At 48.6% G+C, this 13086-nt stretch overlaps 1 long non-coding RNA gene across 1 annotated transcript; it reads right to left on the bottom strand.

Moving 5' to 3' along the window:
- Window positions 1–8872: 8872 nt before the first annotated feature.
- On the bottom strand, window positions 8873–11972 carry LOC140926627 (uncharacterized). Its single transcript, XR_012164453.1, has 3 exons — window positions 11832–11972; window positions 10257–10414; window positions 8873–9047 (listed from the first exon to the last, which is right to left on the bottom strand). It is a non-coding gene; the product is annotated as an uncharacterized lncRNA (long non-coding RNA).
- Window positions 11973–13086: the final 1114 nt, after the last annotated feature.

A 13086-nucleotide genomic window follows, 5' to 3' on the forward strand; every position in this document is an offset into this window, starting at 1 on the left:
CTTATCGGAGCGTATGGACACCCCGACCCTCTCGCCTGCCGGGATGGGGTCCCCGACCTCGCCCTCGGTACTTCGGGACCTTAGTACCATGACAGACATGGTGGCAGAATTGACCCAACCCGTGGATCGAGCCCAATTGGATCAAGAGATTGAAGATTTTAATTTGACCTACCCGGTCAATGTGGACGATGCCCTGAATGCCTTTACGTTACCCCCCGTGGCAGGCACAGGCACTGCCCCGGCCACCACCACCACGGCACCGCCACCGCCACCACCACCCACGATCACCACCGCTCCTACCACGACAGCCACCCCAACCCGTCCCACCACGTCCACCCGCACACGTCCCACAGCCACCACCACCAGCTCTAGACGGCCCAGACCACGCCCTGTCACCACCGCCACGACCACCACGGCTCCCTCCCGCCCCTCCACTACCCGACGTAGCGCTGGAGCCGGCACTAGGACCACCACTTCCACGGTGACGACCCCGACGGGCCGACCTACGGTGGCCGCCAAACAACCGCGACGACGTCCCCGCGTGCCCTCTCCACCGTCCCCCGATTCTTCCCCACCGTCGGAGGATGAAGATGAAGATGATGATGACGATCGAGGACGAGGCTTAAGGCGACGGTTGGATTTGCTGAACGAAGATGTGCAAGAACGGGCGCGAGGGAGACGCATTCGCAATATCACGCATACCAATACCGTGACCACCGTGTATGAAGAGGGAGGGCGACCATCGGTACGTCGCACGTCCACGCGAACGTCCAGTCCAAGTCCACCCCCTGTACCACCCCGCCGTGGCCGTGGCCGAGCCCGTGGACGGGGACGACGCTCATGAACAAAAAAAAAGATATAAAACCAGGGTCCTTCCTTCCACCGTCCCAAAACCATGTGTGGTCGATGTCGAAGTGGGATGGCCCCTCGACGCAAACGCAAACGCACCACGACCCGACGTCGATCCCCCGCCAAACGACGAAGGGGTCAAGTAGGGGGTGTCGGGCCCGGCCTGCCTCTCGGAATTCTTAAAGCCGGCTATGGGATCACCAAAGCCATTGGGGATCATCAAACCAAGCGAGCCATCAAAATTGCCGAAAAACGCCGACGAGAAGTGGAATCTGGCAAACGGAAACGCTATGCGGGGGAATCGTTTAATTGTTCCATTATGTGAAAAAAGTATAAAAGACAAGAGGCGATGGACAGACTAGGGATTTATCATGCCTTGTGGTAGACGACGCCGACAGCAACGAGGGGGTATTCTCCCTCTCCTCCTCCCTATTGCCGTCGGGGCAGCCATCGCTTTGAAAAAAAAGAAAAAGAAAAAAGTGGGCAAGATCAGTGCCAAGCAACAGGCCTTTCTTCAACGACGGGTTCAGCGGATGTTAGGTCGAACGGGGTGGGGCGGGTTTAAAACACTGAGAAAGCTATAAAAGACACGTTGGGTAGGGACCCAGACATTATTGGAGGATGGTCCGTGGACCCAATGGACGCCGACACCGTTATGTCCCCCGAAAACGACGCCGTCGACGTGGTTTGCAACGCGGAGGTAGGCTACCGTTGTTGGCAATGGCTCTCTCGCCTTTGTGGCTCCGAAAATACAAACCCAGGATCCGTCTTCGTCGACCGGACTAGACCCCCTCGCAAGGCCATCACGTTGACGTTAGAGTGGACGGAGGAGATGGAGGCCGTATTGTGTCAACGATGTCGACGTCATATGCAACGGCATTATCATGGGGAACTGTGTCGTTCATGTGGGGCCCAATTTACCATAAATAGAGCGGGGTCGTGGCAATTCCTGAACCTTCAGCATGGCGTGGCGCATGGAACGTCAAGCCCCGTTCTTGAAAAGTGTCTTACAAGAAGCCAATCAACATAAACGACAAGAATTGTTACGGATGGCCAATGCGGATCAGATCAATGCCATCAGTGAATTAGTGATGAACACGCTCCGTGGCACGGTGCCCCGTTCTCGACAGACTATCACGCTGCTGAAACCGCATGCCCAAAGTTTACGCGCGATGGCCAAACCCGCGCATTCAGTGAAACGACGGCGCGCTATCATGATGGCTCAAACCGGCGGCGCTCTCTGGCCGGAACTCTACCGATGTTATAAACGTTGCATGCGCTAAAGGAGACACCTCAGTTGCACCATGGAACCCGAGATGGTGAGCACCACGGTGGACAACGCCACGGCTTTTTTACAATTAAAAGAAAAGTACAAACAAGAATTGGTGGAAGACACTCGCTTGAGTAAAGCCGCGGATTTGGCGGCCAGACAACATGTGCTCCTGACCAGTGAGGTCCCAGATGCCTGGAAACGACCGCAACTCAAAGCCGTGAGCCGTCAGTTACGCCATTGGACCAAAAAAGTGCGTCAACCCTTTGGAGCGCCCGCGGGAGGTGTGAGTGCTGCAGGGGCTGCCACGCCTGGTGAGGATGATGATTTTGAAGCGGGGCCGATGCAAGCGTGGTTCACGCAATTGGTCAAAGCCACCAAAGGTATAAAACAAGGCTCCACGCCAGCTGGGCCCAGAAAACCACCTGTCCCGCCTAAACCGAACATCACCCCGAGTGCTAAAAAGAAACTCAAGTTTACACCCCAAGTGAGCAGCGCGGAGTTGGCGCACGAGTTGCCTTTTTCAGACACGCACGGTACAGCACCCTGGCAAACCCCTAAAGAACGGGCGGATTCGATCACGAAATCAGTCACGCGTGATATTCGCAAACGCACGACGGACTCTGCCAAAAAGAAAGCCGCCAGTATCGCCAAAAAGAAAGCTGCTGGGTTCGCCAAGAAAGCCTTGGATTGGAAATCGTGGAAAACCCCGTGATGGGACGGAGACGTCGTGGGACAGCTACCTCCCGTGCCCGATCGAGGCGACGCCCACGACGATCGCAACGTGGGGGCAAATTATTTGATGTGCAAAACCTCCTCAACAAGACGGGCATTGAATTTCATTGGCCCGGTTATCAGTATATGGGCCCTGGCACTCATTTGAAAAACGGTTGGCCCGTGGGGATCCCGGCATCAACCGGTTAGATAGGATTGCGAAAGTGCATGACATGGACTATGATAAAGCCAAGACGTTGAAAGATAAATGGGTGGCAGATCGCAAGATGATTGCCAAGATTGATCAACTCCCTGGTAGTAAAACCCTGACGGAGCGGATTGTGAGACGCATTATGAAAACCAAACTGAGATTGGGCATGTAATTAAGTGGAACACAGTTATCACACGATGGATTGATTTAAATCACATGGTTTAATAAAACTCACATTTGTTCTTACAAGTATTGTTGTAACTGTTGTAAGGCATTGGAACGGGATGATTGCACAGGGTCCTCGTCAGGCTCGGAGTCGGACCAGTCTAACGGCCACCACGGGAGGGGAAAGGGACGTTCCAAATGTTCGGCCAAGCGTTGGTTTTGTGTAGTCTCCATCCGCTTCCGATATTTTTCTTTCTGTAACGCTCTCCACCCCTCTTCCCCCAAGGCTTGTTGTTTTTCGGCCCGGAGTTGTCGCCGCCGCTCATTCACGCGTTCTTTGTAGGCTTCGAAGGTTCCTTCCTCCTTCATTTTGGCCATCCAGTTTTTCTGGGCTTGGGCGTTCCGGCGTTTTACTTCACTCCGCTTTTCCTCCGACATGGCATAATAGCGTTTCATCCCATATTCTAGTTTTTTGGCTTTAAAGGCCTCGTACTCCCCTTTGGCTTTCAAGTTTGCCATGTGCTGGTGGTAGCGTCGACGATGGAGGGCCTTTACTTTCTCGATCCCGTTCACGGATGCATACTGACGTTTCCGATACAGTTTTTGGGACCGTTTGTTGGCCTCGGGGTCCCGCTTTTTTCGGCTCGATACTGGCGTATCCATAATTTAATTCCAGTAAACGGGAAGAACACACGTCCGCCAACGCTCGTAATTTTCGAAAGGGACTCTCTTTGATTTGTCGATCCCTGGCACGACGGTCCCGTTGCTGTTGCACAATCTGCTCGCGGTGTTTGTGGTAGTAGTCCCTGTTCAGCAAGCGTACATAGGCCGCGTTTTTGGTGCGGTAGCGCAGACAGGCCAGTCGGTTGAGTTCACGGGCTCGCGCTTCCTGTTCGGGGGTCGGCGCGGGTTTAGGCGGTTTAGGGGGTTTCACCTTTTTCTGGGCCGCCCGCTTTTCCCGTTTCTGCTGTAACAATCGCTCTCTGTTTCTCACATACCACTCGTGCTTCAATCGTTTCTTCTCTTCCGGATTTTTGTTAGGCATTTCTCGAACGCAACTGACGTCTGTTCTGATGGACAGACTTTATCTAAGGGATTCTCCGCCAATCATCGATCTCGGTCCAGGCCCAGAGGCGATGGAAGGAGTCTGTACCCATGGGGGGGACCCCCCTCAATCTTCTTCCTGTCCATCAAACCCCCTCACCTGACTCTCACCTGAGCTGGGTCCACCAATCCCAGCGCAGGCGAGATCACGTGAGACGGTCTATAAAAGTCAACAGCCAGCGCGGGAAAATTCAAATTGTTGCCGCTGTCATGGCGGAGGCGTATCCATTCAGTGACGATGACGAAGGGGATGCTCTATTGGACCGCGCCTATGATCGGTGGGAACAGTTGGGAGGGGCTGCTGCCCGTGGCCCTCTCTTTCAATTCACTATGCAACCCATCGGTCGACGACGCCGCTGGCGTGATGTGGTGGAACGGGCGCAATTCAATGCGCAATTACGGCAATTGCGGGATCCTGTGCCTGGGGACAATATTGGGTTGGCGTTGACCGAAGCACTCCATCAAGCCATTGAAACAGAACTGGGCCGTGAGCAGCGACCTGCCCATCATTTTGTGAATTTTGCTATTACAGCGCATGGATTCACCCATGCTTACCAAACCGCCAATTTTACCGTGGGGGAGTTTTTACAACGCACTGCCCGTTTGGATGAAATGTTAGCGACCTTGGCCGGCAAGTTGAACAGCAATGAAGCCTTCAACCCCGACCACGGATTCCAAGTCGATGTGGTGTTTGTCTCCATGCCTGGTCCAGGGTCTGGTCGACATAAAGAACGCAATCCTGGTCGACAATGCCTGGATCGAGAAAATAAGAAAAAAAAATGTATTATCACCATTCGAAACAGAGATGCCCTATGCTGTGCTCGCGCGATTGTCACCATGCGTGCCCACTGCCATAAAGATCAAGGCGTGGACGGGTTTCGCGACTGGGACAATCTCAAACGGGGACGTCCTGTGCAGTCACGTCAAGCCCAGGCCCTCCATCAGCAAGCAGGGGTGGCTGAGGGTCCCTGTGGTTTACCCGAACTGCGTCAATTTCAGCAAGCCTTGGGGTCTCAATATCAACTCTTGGTGATGACCCGGATGAAACCGTTTTTTCTCATCTTCAAAGGCCCTGACGCGCCTCATCCGATTCGTTTATTGAAATCCGATGATCATTTTGATGGTTGCACGTCCTTTCCGGCGTTTGTCAACCGGTCGTATTATTGCCTGGACTGTGAACGGGGGTTCAACACCAACGATCGGACTCATCACAGATGTCAAGGAAGACGCTGCAAAGCGTGTGGTCGATTTGACTGTCCAGAGTATGTGCGTGGTACCCGCCCTACGGACTATTGCCCCTTCTGTCATCGCAAATTTTACGGTGAGCAATGCAAACGTCATCATGTGGAAAGCCGGCAATGTCAATCCATCAAAACCTGTCTCAAGTGCCAGGCCCAGTACAATGTTCTCCCTAACCAACGTCACCAGTGCGGGTACGCTAAATGTCCTGTGTGTCACGAATGGGTGTCTATTCAATACCATAAGTGTTACATTCAACCCGTGGTCGAGAATGAGGAAGAAGAAGAACCCACAGAGGAGGGGGGAGGTAGCATGGTGGCGCCACCCTCTCCCCTGTTTGTTTACGCCGATTTTGAAGCCATGCAGAATGCGGAAGGTGTGTTTGTGGCCAATTTGTTATGTTATTCGTCCAGTGAAGAAACGACCATTCATGTGTTGGACGGAGAAGACTGTGCCCAACAATTTTTGCATGATTTGGATGATCTCACGGACATTCCAGACAGCGAGAGTGAACGGGAGATTCTTGTGGTGTTTCACAATTTGAAAGGCTTTGATGGTATGTTTATTTTGCATGAACTGTACCAGCAACAACGCGAGGTGGTGGATCAATTGACCGTGGGCGCTAAAGTGTTGTCCTTCAGGAGTGGACCCCTCAAATTCATTGACTCGTTGTGTTTCCTGCCCATGCCATTGGCCTCGTTTCCCAGCACCTTCAATTTGACCGAATTAAAGAAGGGCTTCTTTCCGCATTTGTTTAATACCCCGGATCATCAACAGTATGTGGGCCGCATCCCTGATTTGGAATTTTACGATCCCGAGGGTATGATGGCCAAAAAGAAAGACGAACTGATGCGTTGGCATGCGGAGCAAGTCCGTCGTAACGTGCGTTTTGATTTCCGGCAAGACATGATCGAGTACTGCAAATCGGATGTGGCGCTGTTGAAAGCGGGGTGTGAAGCCTTTCAGCAAGAATTTGAACAGCAGGCTGGTTTCAATCCCATGGCCAAATGCATCACCATCGCCAGTGCCTGCAATCTCTATTGGCGCAAGCACCATTTGACCCCCGACACCATCGCTGTCGAACCGCTCAGGGGCTGGCGAGGCGCCCAAGTCAATCAATCCCTCAAGGCCCTACAATGGCTGTATTACCAAGAACACCTTCTTCCTAAAGAGGGAGCCAGTGCCGATGGTATTCGACATGTCCGGAATGGGGGCGAGCAGTTTGTCCGGACCCTCGTGAACAGTTATTTTGTCGATGGCTATGATTTTCTGACCCGCACCGTCTATGAATTTCATGGGTGTCTGTATCACGGTTGTCCCACTTGTTATCCCATGAGGAACGCCAAACATTATGCCACACCAGATCGAACCGTGGAGGAACTCTATCAAGCCACGCTCTCTAAACGCATGGCCCTGCTCCGAGCCGGCTATACGGTGATTGAAATGTGGGAGTGTGAATGGGACAAACTGGTGGATACCGATGAAGCCGTCCAACGTTTCCTGACGTCATTCGATCTGGTCGCACCCTTGGAACCCCGTGACGCCTTTTTTGGGGGACGCACCGGCGCCGTGGCGTTGCATGCCGTGGCTGGGGAGAATGAAGAGATACGCTATGTGGATGTGACTTCCCTGTACCCATGGGTGAATAAGAACTGTCCCTACCCAATCGGTCATCCCAAGATCATCACCCAACCCACTGACCAGTCCCTGGCGTCCTATTTTGGTGTGGCGACGGTGGATATTCTACCCCCGGCTGGTCTATTCCACCCCGTCTTGCCTGTACGCTGTGGCCAAAAGCTCACGTTTCCTCTCTGCCGTGCCTGTGTCCAGACAGAGCAAGCCCAACCCATGTTGACCCGAACCCAGTATTGCCCTCATTCGGATGCAGATCGTACACTACGTGGGACCTGGTGCACGCCCGAATTGGTCAAAGCGGTGGAAAAGGGGTACACCCTGATCAAAATCCATGAAGTCTGGCATTTTCCCCCTGAGCAACGCCAAACAGGTCTTTTCGCTGAGTACGTCAATACCTGGCTCAAACTCAAACAAGAATCCGCGGGGTGGCCCAGTTGGTGCCAGACCCTCGAACAAAAACGCGAATACATTCATCGCTACCAGGAACGGGAGGGGATCCGACTGGACATTGCCAGCATTGCCAAAAACCCTGGTCGTAAGGCCACCGCCAAACTCATGCTGAACAGTTTCTGGGGCAAATTCGGCGAGCGGATCAACAAACCCACCACCGTCACCGTTCAAAACCCCGCCCATTTGTTCAGCCTCGTTTCCGATGCAGCCCTCGATATCAGTACGCTCCGCCTCTGTACCGACGACATTTTGGAAGCCGTCTACACCAGTGTCGAAGACAATGCTGTCAAAGGCACCAAAACCAATATCTTTGTGGCGGCGTTCACCACGTGCCATGCTCGGCTCAAACTCTATGAGTCCCTGGACATCCTGCAACAACAAGTCCTCTACTATGATACCGACAGTGTCGTGTACAAGTGGCGTCCTGGTCAACCCAGCATTACCACTGGGGATTTTCTCGGGGACATGACGGATGAATTGGATGGGGATGTCATCACCGAGTTTGTTTCGGGGGGCGCCAAGAATTATGGGTACACGAGCCGTGGAGGTAAAGTGGTGTGCAAGGTCCGCGGTTTCACGTTGAACGTCCGGGGGTCGGCCATTCTCAATTTTCATACCATGAAAGAGAACATTCTCTCGGAATTAAACTCGCCTCAGGACACTCGCCGAAATTTGAACATTGTCAACCCCTATCATTTCACACGGGATTTGGAAAAGAAACACATTCAAGTGGTTCCGCGCGTGAAGCAGTATGGGTTGGTGTTTGACAAGCGTGTCATTGATGTGTCTACTCGATCCAGCTATCCCTATGGCTACGAGAGGATTGGGGACGAATTGGATCTTCTATTAGATTTGTAAACAATGGGCGTGATGTCACTAGGACCTCACACACGTCCCGGATGTCATTTAGGGCACTGTCGAGATTTGTATTAAACCATGATGTGGACCTCTATACAGTGTGTGTGTTTTTTATTGACTTCCGGGGGAATGCGAGGGGACTGGGGCTTTGTTTTGAGCGTCCCATTCGTACCCAGGTTTTACGCGGTCCTTTAAAACTATGCCAAGTATGTGGATCCACCACTTGTGGGGGGTCACGTGATTTTTATGCCCATATTTGGGAGCTTTGACGTCACTTTGGTCACATGGGCTGTATGCTTGATTCTGATTGGTCGAGAAAATTTTTGCTGCGCTGTGATTGGTTAGGCCTATTAGTAGCCTCTATTACTACTAAATATAATTTGGTACCTATTTTAAATGTAGTTCTCAAATACAATAAACACAGTTTTCAAAATATATAAAAATATGTTAAAAATTCACACGCCCTCCACACTTTTCAACTTGCTCATGTACTTCAGCATGTTTTTCTTCTGACTCTTCTGTAAGCACTCCTTGTAAGACTACTTGAGTGCCCTGCGTAGATACAAAAACATGTAAGTATACCAAGTTGTTTTTAAAAGATGTTGCAGAAACCATATCACTTCTTGATTTCCTCACTAAAATCGCCTCCATTTTGGCTATCCTTGTTGTGAACCAATATACCGTATTTATTTGAGTTTGAGTAGGAGTGGAGGGGGTGGGTTGGGGGTAGGCTCTTGTTAAGTTTTTCTGCCTTTAGGATGCGCACTTATTCGAGGTAGGCACTGATTCGAGTTTGGGCGCTTATTCGAAGAAATACGGTATCTGTCTGAATTCATTTACACGTGGCCACTAGTTTTTTCGCCCGGAGCCGGGATGCAGGCCACTCTGGTGTAAACAGTTTGAGGGGGTTGCCTTCAAGGCCGTCACAGGCAGTTATCTCAGGAATACAAAGATACGAAACGTTAAACTAATCATTACGGTAAGGCGATGAAGAAGTAAACAAAAGAATAAAACAAAAAATATATATTTAAACAAATTTGCACATTATGTTGGTTTGAAAACAAACCTTCTTTAGGAGCTAAAAGAGAAATGAAGATAAAACTAAAAGTTCGTTAAAAATAGAGCTTGAAAATATGACAATAAAAACAATGGATTGTTATTGGTGTAGGAGACTAGGTAGTATCTTATATCAGCGAGCTTCAATACGTCTATTTATTCCTAGACATGATGATGTGTTTCCTTTGTGTATTAAATGATGATCTTCTCTAGGCTTTCTCACCGGGTCACGGTTGTTGCGTATGAGTTCAAGTGGGATTAAAATGACGTCGTTGATTGAATGTCCAGCTTGATTAAAATGTAAGGAGACAGGAGTGGGATCGCTGAGTTGATGGTGGTTCAAGATGGATCGACGATGTTCTCCAGATCGTTCATTAAGTTGGCGTTTGGTCTCTCCGATGTACTGGCATTTAAATTTGTTGCATTGAATTAAGGGATCACTCCTCGTTTCTGGGCAACGTGTCGTAAAGTACTCGATAAAAATCGTCTCGATTAAATGGCCTCTCGATTACGTATTCGGCACTCCAATCGAAACAGTGAAATCGAGACTCGTTCCAGCTGTCTCGTTGTCTCGTTATATGTCTTGTCCCTTAAAAAGCAGTGGAACCCCAGTTATCAGTTCTATTAGCATTTTTCTTTTGAAAAGCCTCTAAATCAGACATGCCAATTATTTGAATATTGTAAAAAACAAAAAAACAAACCAACCTGTTGCTTTTCCTCCTTTTTAACAAAAAATCTGTTATCAGAAGCATCACTACCATCATCGTGATCACCATCATTATCTCCATCATCGTCATCCTCGTCATCATCTTCATCATCAACATCGCCATTACCATCATAATTGCCTTACCACTGAGATTCATCTAAAAGTAAGTATCCTTTTGTTAGCACTACTCGGTATCCTGTGCTGTCTTATCATGGACAATTAATCTAATAGTCCCAGACCAAGAGAGGATAAAGGGGACAGAGAAGGCATCCCCCATACACACCCTATTCCATAGGTAATTCGTCTCGATTTACTTTTAGAATCGGGATAAAGTTACCTCGCGCGAGGCGTGGAGGTTTCGTGGAGGTTTCGCATGACTAAACGCCGTGCAAAACATGTCGGGCGAAAGGCAATGAAAGCGTAAAAAGATCGAGAGCATTCCTGAATATTGAAGCGAAATGAGCCGGCGCTCACCTGGGAAAAAGGAATCGCTGGACTCTTTGACAACCCGTGAAATCAGTTTAACTCGAAGTTGTCGTAACCTCGGTGCTTTAATAAAATGAGAAATTTCGCCGGTCTTTTGAAACCGGTCGTTTGTACAATAGGGAGTTTAAGATCCAACGACGCGGACGACAACTAGAACGTCAAAAAAACAATAGGTTTAATTAGCAAAACAACAACTTCGCACGTGCAACTCACTTTTTTGTTCATTTCTTTCCCGTTTTTGCCGAATTTCGCGTTTTATGGAGGACGTAAAGAAATATGGTCCCTCTAAATTCATCTTCAGGAGGGTTCGCCTACAATTGACAAAGTAAGCCGGGGTAGGAATAATCGCTATAAAGACTGAAAAAACTCAAATTCACTTTTTAAGCGACGTTCTTGTCGCGCTGTTGGATCTTAAAGTCCCTAATAAGGCAAGTAGGACGCCAGGTGTTATTTTTGTTGAATAATAAAAGACTAATGACGGAATAAATATCAAACCAGAAATTGCTTTCTTCAAACTGTAAATTATAAATGATCCTGAGAGAATATTCAGTGTGTTAAGGATTTCCCTGCTGTACTGTTAGCTCTATACAAGAGAGGAAGGGCGATTCTTTTTTAATTTCCGTTTCGCTGACACAGCTTTCGCAGAAATCTCGCTAGGAATAGCAAAATCGCTCTCCGCGTCTTCCCCCATTTTGTTCTGCGTCATTTCGTGAAGGACGCGTGGCTCTCAGCGTGAGTCATCCACGCGGAACACATTCGCGCTATGTGATTCTGTTGTCTAATCCCCCTTGAGATCTGTGGTGTTAAAAATAACTCGAGACGAATTACCTATGGAATAGGGTGTGTATGGGGGATGCATTCTCTGTCCCCTTTACCCTCTCTTGTCCCAGACTTAATTGAATTGAACAATTTAGATAATATCGAAATTCTTCCTTGGCTCCGAAGCTCATGGGAATAAAACAAAAGAAATGCATCATTGATTGCTAAGCCTCAAGACGATTTCTTTTGTTTCATTCTCCTAAACCTTGAAGCCAAGTATGAATTTAACTCTATATCGATATTGGTCTTGAGAATTGTAAAACACATACCTCCTTCTTTATCACCAAAGTTAATATCAGCATCGTCATCATCATCACCATTATTATCTCCATTATAGTAATCGTCGTCATCATCCTCATCATCACCACCATCACCACCATCACCAATATCAATTCCGCCCCAATCTCTCCCTTGATCTAATTGGAAGTATAATTCTTTCGTTAGCTCTACTGGGCATCCTATACTTACTAATTTACTAGGCTCAAACTTTTGCCAGTAAAAATCCAGAACAAAGATGACCACATTGCGCTTCTTTTTATTGAGGCTTGCTGTTAAGGAGAAGCCTACATTCAGTTCCTGTTAAAATCTTAAAAGCAGTCAGAAAATAGTACTACAACATGAATGATGTCACTCCACATATCCAAAACCGGTTAAAAATGGCACAATCGTGCGACTCGTAGTTGTGCAGTCTACTCAGTGGACATACTACATCGGAGAATCGAATCCTGACCTTTGCCATGACTGGACTCAACGCTCTATCAATTTATCTAATCAAGCCAACTCACAATGACTTTAACCTGAAATGGGCATTTCTTAAATTATGCAATCCAATTAAGGGTTTAAATATACACACATAGGTAGAAATAGACAAACACTTGGATAAACCGAATCCACTTACTTCGCTTATCATCTTTGGTACTTGTTGTTGAAATATTTTCTGATGGACAAAACGGAAATAACACTACATGAAATCAAACACTGAGGCAAACAGAAAATCCCAGTGGCGGATCCAGACCTTCAGATAAGGGGGGGGGGGGGGGCGGTCATCCAGACCCTGAGATAAGGGGGGGACCCCGGCCTCAAAAAAAATTTTTTTCGGCCCTTTGGGCCTCATTTTGGTCGGGCCCCTCCCTTGGATCCGCCACTGAATCCACATACTCTGATCAACGCTGGTACCACATGAGCAGTACTTTTACCTCCATTACCTGTTGTTCAATAATCAGTTCATTCGATGCATGCTATGTAAAAGAGGAGGAAAAACGAAAATAAGGTTTTTTTATCTCCTTATTCTGGTCAATGATATTTGTACTGGTAGTACGCGTGTGCCTTGACTGAGTAAAAATGGAAACGATAATTAGATGAAATAAGCAATTTTCAAATGATATGTCATACATTTGAGGGATGCATAATGTAAAGAGAAAAGAAAAATTGAGTCAAAGAGGTGAAACGTGAGTTAAACTTGGGGTAAACATGGCTTGGAATGCGGGTAAATTAAGGCAAATTTGGGTAAGTCGGTTGAAACGT

The sequence above is a fragment of the Porites lutea genome, chromosome 2, assembly GCF_958299795.1.
Source record: "Porites lutea chromosome 2, jaPorLute2.1, whole genome shotgun sequence".
Lineage (NCBI taxonomy): Eukaryota > Metazoa > Cnidaria > Anthozoa > Scleractinia > Poritidae > Porites > Porites lutea.